Below are 11214 nucleotides of genomic sequence, written 5' to 3'. Positions count from 1 at the left end.
GTAACTTCCACAAAGTTGTGAACGATTCTGAGAGGACAAGGCAAGAAGGGCCTTCTTAGGCCATCAAAAGGAACATAAATTTCACACCCAACTTAGGATCTGGCTAAAAATACGGAAATCATTATTGAACCCCATTGCCTTTATGACGTGTGAGATCTGGGGTCCGCTCACCAACCAAGAATCAACAAAATGAGACAAATATCAAATTGAGACTCTTCATGCAGAATTTCTTGCAACATGTACAACGTAAAATACCAAATAATGCTTGGCAGGGCAGAACAGAATTAGGCCGATTACCCACTTAATTATCAAAATCCAGTGAAAGAAGACTTAAATTCTACAACCAACCTAAAGGGAAGCGATTCGCCAAACCTTCCATAACAAAAGCCATTCACCTACAGAGAGATCTGAACCTGGTTAGAAGAGTCCCCAGAGGCAAGCTGGTCCTGGGGCTCTGTTCACAAACAGGACCCTACAGAGCCCCAGGACAGCAAACACAATTAGACCCAAGCAAATCATGAGAAAACCAAAAAGATAATTACTTGACACATTGGAAGAATTAACAAAAAAACAGAGCAAACGTAGAATGCTATTGACCCTAAACAGAGAGTACACAGTGGGCAAGACATACTTTGGACCACTGTGACTTGACCCACACTAATGAAAGCTGTTGACTATGTTACAGACTCAGTGAAAAGCAGCCTAGCTTACTGAGAAAGGCCACCGTAGGGCGAGACCTGTCTCAAGAGAAAGACAGGCTATGTGCAACACTGCCCACAAATTAGGTGGAAACTAAGCTTGCACTTCCTAACCTCCTCCCAAGTAGAGAATATAGAGACACATAATTTCCACTCAATTTACACAGATCCACAAAGAATTAAAAAACAACCTAATTTTGATAAACTCCCATATCTACTGGCGTGAATAGCACAGTGTGTCATCAGAGCAGACAAGATGTGTACTTGTTGCCACAAGAAAAGGGCAACCAGTGAAAACAAACCACCATTGTAAATACAACCCATATTGTTTGATTTATTTTCCCTTTGTACTTTTAACTATTTGCAGTATAATATGACATTGAAATGTTATTTATTCTTCTGTGAGTGTAATGTTTTACTGTTCATTTTTATTGTTATTTCACGTTTGTTTATTATTCTACTTCACTTGCTTTCGGCAATGTTAATTATATGTTTCCCATGCCGAATAAAGTCCATAAATTGAAAGTGAAATTGAAATTGAGTGTGTGTAGAGAGAGGTATTTGACTGATGGGTTGAATTGAATTGAGGTGTGGTTGTGAGAGAGTAAGAGAGAGAGGCTAGCAGAGAAGGTGTTTTGAGGAGAGAGGAAGAGAGAGAGAGTAATAGAGAGGAGGGAGAGAGAGAGAAGGAGAGTTAGAGAGAGGGAGGGAGAGAGAGAGGAGAGAGAGAGAAAGAGAGAGGAGAGAGAGAGTGAAAGAGAGGAGGGAGAGAGAGAGTAATAGAGAGAAGGAGGGAGAGAGAGAGAGCGTAAGAGAGAAGGAGAGAGACAGTGAAAGAGAGAGGGAGAGAGTAAAAAATATTTGTTTGCAATTTTCACAAATGACTGCAAGTGTCATACTGTACTCTACAGTATACACCCTAGAGTACAAAGACCAATGTTGCTGAAATACAGAAATTCAACCAACATTCATCTCAATAAGCATTCTTCACAAACTGCCGTAGTATTCGAGCACTGGGTGCAACTAGCCTACTGAATCTAAAATATCAGAGTCATTTCCAATTCCTTGGATTACAGCCCATTTGGGTCAATGCCCTAAAAAAAACGTAGATACTGTATCTGCTGCGCCATTACAAATTCTATTGCGTTTCTCGTGGTGTTTCCAGCTTATTTGTAAGTGAGAGACAGCTAGAGAGGCAGCCAGCGAGCCTCTTGTGACATTCCACTGCACCTATTCAGTGTGAAATCTTTATAGTTTATTTTTTGTTGTTGACTAAATCAAGTGGCAGAGCAGAGATTTAATCAATGAAGGCTGTGAGTTCACACAGTCTTATTGGAAGGAGTATCACAGTCTTATTGGACGTCGTATTATAGTGCGCCACCCTATGGCTCTATCACATCCGGCCTTGGATTGGGTGTCCCCGTAGGGCGGCGCACAATTGGCCCAGCGTTATCCGGGTTTGGCCGGGGTAGGCCCGTCATTGTAAATACGAATTTGTTCTTAACTGACTTGCCTAGTTAAATAAAGATTGAGTAATAAACTAAATTAAAATAGTACTTTAGTTTTTATTAAAGGGATACTTCAAGATTTTGGCAATGAAGTCCTTTATCTGCTTCCTTAAGATTCATTTTTATGTCTCTGCATGCAGTTTGAAGGAAGTTGCTAAGTAGTGTTAGCGCAATTGATTATTAGCGTTAACGCAATGCCTTGAAGTCTCATGGGAACAGCTAGCATGCTAGTTGTTCCTGTATACTTCAAGTCATTGCGCTTACACCAATTAGCAGAAACGACCTCAAACTTCCGTCATAGAGACGTAAAAATGGTTACCACGAATTAGTCTGACTCTGGAGAAGTAGATGGAGAGCACTGCCAAAATCCCTTTAAAATGGAGGTCTGCACTTCCAGGTCTGGAGAGCTACAGTACTGGGTGTGCAGGCTTTCATTCCAGCCCTGCAGTAACACACTTGATTCAGCTAATTATGGTCCAGAGTGGTCCTAATGGTGATTGTTGATTATATAGATCAGATGTGTTAGTGATAGGCAGGGATGGAAATTATTAAGCTGTTTCGTTACAATGGCTTCTCCATCTGTTAGTCCTTGTAGTCTTCTTTTTGAACAGCAGAAATAACTGCTTCTGTTACATCTAGAGCATGATCGTGAGAAGATAGAGCATGATCGTGAGAAGATAGAGCATGACCGTGAGAAGATAGAGCGTGATCGTGAGAAGATAGAGCATGATCGTGAGAAGATAGAGCATGATCGTGAGAAGATAGAGCATGATCGTGAGAAGATAGAGCGTGATCGTGAGAAGATAGAGCATGATCGTGAGAAGATAGAGCATGATCGTGAGAAGATAGAGCGTGATCGTGAGAAGTATGAAAAGGAATTGGCATTTAAACAGGATTTGGAGCGTGCAAAAATCAAGTTGCAACAAGAGAGGCTAGAGTTTGGTTAGGGAAGGAAAGTTCTCAGGGGAGAGTTTGCTCTGGGAAGGTGGGAAGAACAACCGCTAGGTAAATATGGGTCACCTTCCCAGATTTACCTAGCGGTTGTTCTTCTTTCGGTCGTGCCCCGGACACATTTGATATTTTTGGAAACGTACGGTTGTTGTCAATTTGGGACGGACCGCGTGTGTCCCGGGATGAATACACCTCTTCCCCGTTCATTGAGGAGACTCTCCATGCAGACACACTGATAGATTTTGGTTGTGGCATTTTTGTGGCTATTTGTTTGTTTGCTTTGGCACCTTTCATCACCCCTCATTATCACATTTATGCACGCGACCCCTCACTTACACTACTGATTACCGACCACACACACCAGTGTTCATTGTATTTAGTTTACTTCAGTTAATAAATAGATTTTGTTATTCCTTCTGTCCACATTTTCTCCCTTTTTGTTACGAACTTCGAGCCGGTTCGTGACAAGCCTTAGAGAATGGGCAAAAATCCCAGTGGCTAGATGTGCCAAGCTTATAGAGACATAACCCAAGAGACCTGCAGCTGTAATTGCTGCAAAAGGTGACCCTACAACGTATTGACTTTGGGCTGGTGAATAGTTATGCACGCTCAAGTTTTCAGTTTTTTTGTGTTATTTCTTGTTTGTTTCATAATAAAACATATTTTGCATCTTCAAAGTGCTAGGCATGTTGTGTAAATCAAATGATACACACCCCCCCAAAAAAATCTATTTTATTTTCACGTTGTAAGGCAACAAAATAGGAAAAACGCCAATGGGGGTGAACACTTTCGCAAGCCACTGTAGATTTTGGACCTGGGCTAGTAAAAATGTCTGTCTTCTAGTCTTTTAGTTCCATCCTTGACTGGAATGAAAGCATACAGACTCTGTAACTCTCCAGGACGCCTCATAATATAATATTTAGAGGATGTCAGACACATCAATACAGTCAGAGTATAGTTTTACTCTGTAGGTTTATCTAAACGGTATTTTATATAGGTTTATCTACTTTAGAGTTTCAATTAGGTTTATCTAAACGGTAAAGTTGTATATAGTTCAATCTAACCGGTAGAGTTTGATATAGGTTAATCAAAACAGTAGAGTTTTATATAGTTATATGAACGGTAAAGTTGTATATAGTTAAATAAAAATGGTAGAGTTGTATATAGGTTAATCTAAACGGTAGAGTTTGATATAGCAACAGTATATCTCATACCTCGTACTCCAGTTCCTCCTGCCTGTCCACTTCGTGGTGAGCTGTGTCAAAGTAGTCATTGGGATCGTTGTACTCGTGATCGTAGGTACAGCTGTAGAGAGACAGAGAGAAGTAATGGTGGTAACGGGCTCCGAATACTACAAGGACAATTATACTCAGTTCACAACTATTGTTAGTACTGTAGGTTATACTCTATTCAATGCACTGTATTCTCAGGAAAGATGGCTGTAAGTCAGGGTTTGTTTAACTGTTCAGCCCGCGGTGCCCCTTTTGAGGGGAACTCCATTGGGGTCTCAACTTGTTGAGGGAAAGAAGAGTAAAATTAACAAAGGTGTAAAATCTTTTGGGGGGGTTGTGCATTAGCAGTTTTATCTTTTGATGTCAGTCACTGAAAGTCACCCAATTACGTCAGCTAACAATTTATAGATTGGTTAAGTTGGTTTAGCCAGCTATCTAATCATGCTCAAATTACTGATTATCGAAATACCGGATGTGGGTATGCAGACATTTGTTTTGTGACACCCATCCCCATCATTGTTGCCCATCCCTGTTCTAAGTGGACAGCTGCAGAAATAGGAATAAAGGTGTTACCGGTCTCTAAATGCTACCAAGGCTCTATGTTCAGATAACAGGACGTAGGTTTGATGGGATTGAACCGAGCAAAATCTGGATCGCATCACGAGTAATCGTTTTTGGATTCAATAGGATTGATTCATAATACGTGATTTTTCTGAGAACCTTGCTAGTGCCAATCCCCTTGAATGTCAGACAGACAGACAGACAGACAGACAGACAGACAGACAGACAGACAGACAGACAGACAGACAGACAGACAGACAGACAGACAGACAGACAGACAGTATTTCAGAGGTCCTATGGTTGTACAGACATATTCTCAGACAAGACAATAAGGTTGCAGGCATGTACTTCATTCAGTACATAAAGCTGAGGTACTACACATGTACTTACAACTCATTCAGTACATAAAGCTGAGTTACTACACATGTACTTACAACTCATTCAGTACATAAAGCTGAGGTACTACAAATGTGCGTACAACTCATTCAGTACATAAAGCTGAGGTACTACACATGTACTTACAACTCATTCAGTAGATAAGGGTCCATGAGGTGAGGCAGTGGAGGAGAGGGTGGTGGTTGCGTGGGTGAGGAGCCGCCGTGGGGGTGGCGGTGGGTTGACCTCCCCACGGTCAGAATATTCTGGAAGCTAATGTCAGTCTGAGTGCAGTTATCCACACAGTCTGGGATGGACACCAGCCCCATGGTGCTTACATTACCCAGGGTACCCCCTGGCCCCAAGGTGCCACCATTCCTCCGGTATCCCCTACACCCCACCACCTGCAGCAGCAAAGGATCCTGGGAGTTGGAGTTTGGAGTATTTCTCTCCTGGGGCAGCTGAGATGGTCTCCTTCCTTTGACCTGGAGAGACAGAAGGGGGAGGGAGGGAAGACAAAGTATTAAAACATGCCAGGCTGAGCATAAGGATCTTAATCGCTCCCAATAAAAAAAAAACGATTCACCAATGAATTGAAACCGTGCAGAGACATACCACATGATTGGCTAGAACCAATGGTTCCCTTGTGGCTCACATGTTATTTTGCCACGAACCATAAGCAGTGTCTACGATCCCTAAGCTATGAGCAGTGTCTACGGTCCATAAAGCCATGAGCAGTGTCTACGATCCCTAAGCCATGAGCAGTGTCTACGGTCCATAAAGCCATGAGCAGTGTCTACGATCCCTAAGCCATGAGCAGTGTCTATGGTCCCTAAGCCATGAGCAGTGTCTACGGTCCACAGCCATGAGCAGTGTCTACGGTCCCTAAACCATGAAGCAGTGTCTATGGTCCATAGCCATGAGCAGTGTCTACGGTCTCTAAGCCATGAGCAGTGCCTACGGCTCTAAGCCATGAGCAGTGTCTACGGTCTCTAAGCCATGGAGCAGTGTCTACGGTCTCTAAGCCATGAGCAGTGTCTATGGTCCATAAAGCCATGAGCAGTGTCTACGGTCTCTAAGCATGAGCAGTGTCTACGGTCCATAAGCCATGAGCAGTGTCTACGGTCCCTAAGCCATGAGCAGTGGTCTACGGTCTCTAAGCCATGAGCCAGTGTCTACGGTCTCTAAAGCCATGAGCAGTGTCTATGGTCCATAAGAGCTATGAGCAGTGTCTACGGTCCCTAAGCCATGAGCAGTGTCTACGGTCCCTAGCCGAGCATGTCTAAGGTCCATGAGCAGTGTCAACGGTCCCTAAGCCATGAGCAGTGTCTACGGTCCCTAAGCCATGAGCAGTGTCTACGGTCCATAAAGCCATGAGCAGTGTCAGGGAGCTAACTCAAGTCTTGATGAAGCATAGTTGTACAATGAAACATGATGAATTCATGCACATAAAAAAAACACGAATGCAGCTTTTTAGAATAGATAGAAAACTGAAGGGATTTTGGGAGATGATTAGTTAGAATTGGTGTACTCTCACCTTGTTGCAATTTCCATCAATAGGTGTCAGTGTCCTGTTTTGTAGCCTTCTGTAGGTAAGAGAGAGAGAGAAGACATATCATTAAAGGGTTAGGGTTGGGCTACGTTTAAGGGTTGGTATGTTTGAAGTACCTAAGAATAGAAAAGAACGGGAGGAGACTGGAAAAAATATAGAATATATGTACTGTATTTTGTGTTAAATGAGAAATATTTTCTGCTGAAACAATACGAGTCATATATATTTGAACGATGGGCAGGCATACTGGCACTGTTGGTATGTTTTTTTCCCTCTGAGGAAACCTGATGACAACACCTGGAATCTAATGAATCAATGATTTTTTTAGTGTGAAGTATACACTCTATAGGCCCTGAGGTGTGCTCACCACACCCCATAGATAACTAGCTCACATCTCATACACACGGAGACCTTGCAGGAACAGGTGTGATTCATTTGGTTATCACGTTATTGTGGGTGTGTGTGTGTGTGTTGTGTGTGTGTGTGTGTGTGGTGTGTGTGTGTGTGTGTGTGTGTGTGTGTGTGTGGTGTGTGTGTGTGTGTGTGTGTGTGTGTGTGTGTGTGTGTTGTGGTGTGTGTGTGTGTGGACATGTTTAACTATTCTTGTGGGGACCAAAAGTTCCTACAAGAATAGTAAACAAAGTAAAAATTGACCAGCTGGGGACATTTTGTTAGTCCCCACAAGGTCAAATGCTATTTCTAGGGGGTTTAGGGTTAAGGTTAGAATTAGTGTTAGGGTTAGAATTAAGTTAAATATTAAGGTTAGGAGCTAGGGTTAGTTGTAGGGTTAGGGTTAGGAGCTAGGGTTAGGTTTAGGGTTAGGATAAAGTTTAGGTTTTTGGGTTAGGGTTAGGGTTAGGGTTAGGGTTAAGGTTAGGGTTAGGGTTAGGGTAAGAATACGGGTTAGGATTAGGGTTAGGTTTAGGGTTAGGGGTTAGGGAAAATAGGATTTTGAATGGGACTGAATTGTATGTCCCCACAAGGTTAGCTGTACAAGACTGTGTGTGTGTGTGTGTGTCTTTGTGTGTGTGTCTTTGTGTGTGTCTTTGTGTGTGTGTGTGTGTGTGTGTGTGTGTGTGTGTCCTGCCTTTCTGTGGTCACTAAAGATCTCATGGCACTTATCGTAAGAGTAGGGGTGTTAACCCCGGTGTCCTGGCTAAATTCCTAATCTGACCCTCATACCATCACGGTCACCTAATAAACCCCAGCTTCCAATTGGCTCATTCATCCCCTCCTCTCCCCTGTAACTATTCCCCAGGTCGTTGCTGTAAATGAGAACGTGTTCTCAGTCAATTTAAGTGGTAACACAAGGGTTCAATAAAAGAGTATACAGGCCATGGAAGAACTGGGACATTTTCAGCTTCCAGTGATTCTGTACAGATCCTTGTGACATGAGGCCGTGCATTATCATGTTGAAACACGAGGTGATGGTGGGGGATGAATGGCACGACAACGGGCCTCAGGATCTCGTCACGGTATCTCTATGAATTCAAATTTCCATGGACAAAATGTGATAGTGTTCGTTGGCTGTAGCTTATACCTGCCCATACCATAACTCACAGGAGATTGGTGGCACCTTAATTGGGGAGAACGGGTTCGTGGTAATGACCGGGGCGGAATCAGTGGAATGGTATCAAATACATCTAACACATGGTTAGCAGGTGTTTGTTGCCGTTCCATGTGCTCTGTTCCGGCCATTATTATGAGCCGTCCTCCCATCAGCAGCCTCCTGTGCCGTAACCCCATCGCCACCATGGGGCACTCTCTTCACAACATTGACATCAGCAAACCTCTCGCCCACACGACGTCAGATACGCTGTCTGCCATCTTTCCGGTACAGTTGAAACAGGATTAATCTGAGAAGAGCACACTGAAGTCGGTTACGACGCCAAACTGCAGTCAGGTCAAGACCCTGTTGAGGACGACGAACACGCAGGTGAGCTCTCCTGAGACGGTTTCTGACAGTTTCCGCCGAAATTCTTCGGTTGTGCAAACCTACAGTTTCATCAGCTGTCCGTGTGGCTGTTCTTAGATGATCCCACAGGTGAAGAAGCCGGCTGTAAAAGTCCTGGGCTGGCGTGGTTACACGTGGTCTGCGGTTGTGAGGCCGGTTGGATGTACTGCAAAATTATCTTAAACGACGTTGGAGGTGGCATATGGTAGAGAAATTAACATTACATTTTAGAGTGGCCTTTTATTGTCCCCCAGCACAAGGTGCACCTGTGTAATGAGCATGCTGTTTAATCAGCTTCTTGATATGCCACACCAGTCAGGTGGATGGATTATCTGAGGCAAAGGAGAAACACTCACTAACAAGGATGTAAATACATTTCTTCACAAACATTTTGAAAAAAAAGCTTTTGTGTGTATCTAAAATGTCAGGGATTTATTTTTTCACCACATGAAACACGGGACAAACATTTTCCATTATATCTATGTTCAATATATATAGAATGTTCCCAAAACTGGACCCTCAAACATCAGGGGAACATTACGTGGTAACATTACAAAAACATTCTCGTTCCCTAGAATAGCTGGGCACTCCTGTCCTGTCTAGTGTTGATTCATAACCAGTTACCACTCCTGTCCTGTCTAGGCGTGTTGTTGATTCATAACCAGTACACTCCTGTCCTGTCTAGTGATTGATTCATAACCAGTTACCACTCCTGTCCTGTCTAGCGTAGTGGTTGATTCATAACCAGTTACCATCCTGTCTGTCTAGTGTTAGTGTGATTCATAACGCAGTTACACTCCTGTCCTGTCTAGTGGTTGATTTCATAACCAGTTACCACTCCTGTTTCTGTCTAGTGTAGTGTCGATTCATACCATTACCACTCCTGTCCTGTCTAGTGTTGATTCATAACCAGTTACCACTCCTGTCCTGTCTAGGTAGTGTTGATTCATAACAGTTACCACTTCCTGTCCTGTCTAGTGTTGATTTCCTACCCAGCTTACCACTCCTGTCCTGTCTAGTGTAGTGATGATTCATAACCAGTTACCACTCCTGTCTGTCTAGTGTTGATTATAACCAGTTACCCTCCTGTCCTGTTAGTGTAGTGTTGATTCATAAACCAGTTACCACTCCTGTCCTGTCTAGTGTTTGATTATAACCAGTTACCACTCTGTCTGTCTAGTGTTGTGTGATTCATAACCAGTTACCACTCCTGTCCTGTCTGTCTAGTGTTGATTCATAACCAGTTACCACTCCTGTCCTGTCCTGTCTAGTGTTGATTCATAACCAGTTACCACTCCTGTTTCTGTCTAGTGTAGTGTTTGCATTCATAACAGTTACCACTCCTGTCTGTCTAGTGTTGATTCATAACCAGTTACCACTCCTGTTCCTTGTCTAGTGTTGATTCATACCAGTTCAACTCCTGTCCTGTCTAGTGTAGTGTTGATTCATAACCAGTTACCACTCCTGTCCTGTCTAGTGTTGATTCATAACCAGTTACCCTCCTGTCCTGTCTAGTGTAGTGTTGATTCATAACCAGTTACCACTCCTGTCCTGTTAGTGTAGTGTTGATTCATAACAGTTCCATCCTGTCTGTCTAGTGTGATTCATAACCAGTTACCACTTCTGTCCTGTCTAGTGTAGTGTTGATTCATAACCAGTTACCACTCCTGTCCTGTTCTGTCTAGTGTTGATTCATAACCAGTTACCACTCCTGTCTGTCCTGTCTAGTGTTGATTCATAACCAGTTACCACTCCTGTTCTGTGTAGCGTAGTGTTTGATTCATAACACAGTTACCACTCCTGTCCTGTCTAGTGTTGAATTCATAACCATTACCATCCTGTCCTGTCTAGCTAGTTGTTGATTCATAAAGTTACCACTCTGTCCTGTCTTTAGTGTTGATTCATAACCAGTTACCACTCCTGTCCTGTCTAGTGTTTGATTCATAACCAGTTACCACTCTCTGTCCTGTCTAGTGTAGTGTTGATTCATAACCAGTTACCACTCCTGTCTGTCCTGTCTAGTGTTGATTCATAACCAGTTACCATCCTGTCCTGTCCTGTCTAGTGTTGATTCATAACCAGTTACCACTCTGTTCTGTCTGTCTAGTGTTGTTCATAACCAGTTACACTCCTGTCCTGTCTAGTGTAGTGTTGATTTCATACCAGTTTACCACTCCTGTCCTGTCTCGTTCTAGTGTGTTGATTCATAACCAGTTACCACTCCTGTCCTGTCCTGTCTAGTGTTGATTCATAACCAGTTTACCACTCCTGTTCTGTCCTGTCTAGTGTTGATTCATAACCAGTTTACCACTCCTCTGTCCTGTGCTAGTGTAGTGGTTGATTCACTGTTACCACTGTACCACTCCTGTTTTCTGTCCCGTCT

At 43.1% G+C, this 11214-nt stretch overlaps 1 pseudogene; it reads right to left on the bottom strand.

The window, feature by feature from the left end:
* Window positions 1-11214, bottom strand: part of LOC112069785 (PDZ domain-containing protein 4-like) — a 68944-nt pseudogene that overhangs the window by 33283 nt on the left and 24447 nt on the right.

Source organism: Salvelinus sp. IW2-2015, unplaced genomic scaffold (genome assembly GCF_002910315.2).
Source record: "Salvelinus sp. IW2-2015 unplaced genomic scaffold, ASM291031v2 Un_scaffold1120, whole genome shotgun sequence".
Classification (NCBI taxonomy): Eukaryota; Metazoa; Chordata; class Actinopteri; order Salmoniformes; family Salmonidae; genus Salvelinus; species Salvelinus sp. IW2-2015.
The sequence above is the reverse complement of the archived record's forward strand: the minus strand, read 5'-3'. Positions and strand labels throughout refer to the sequence as shown.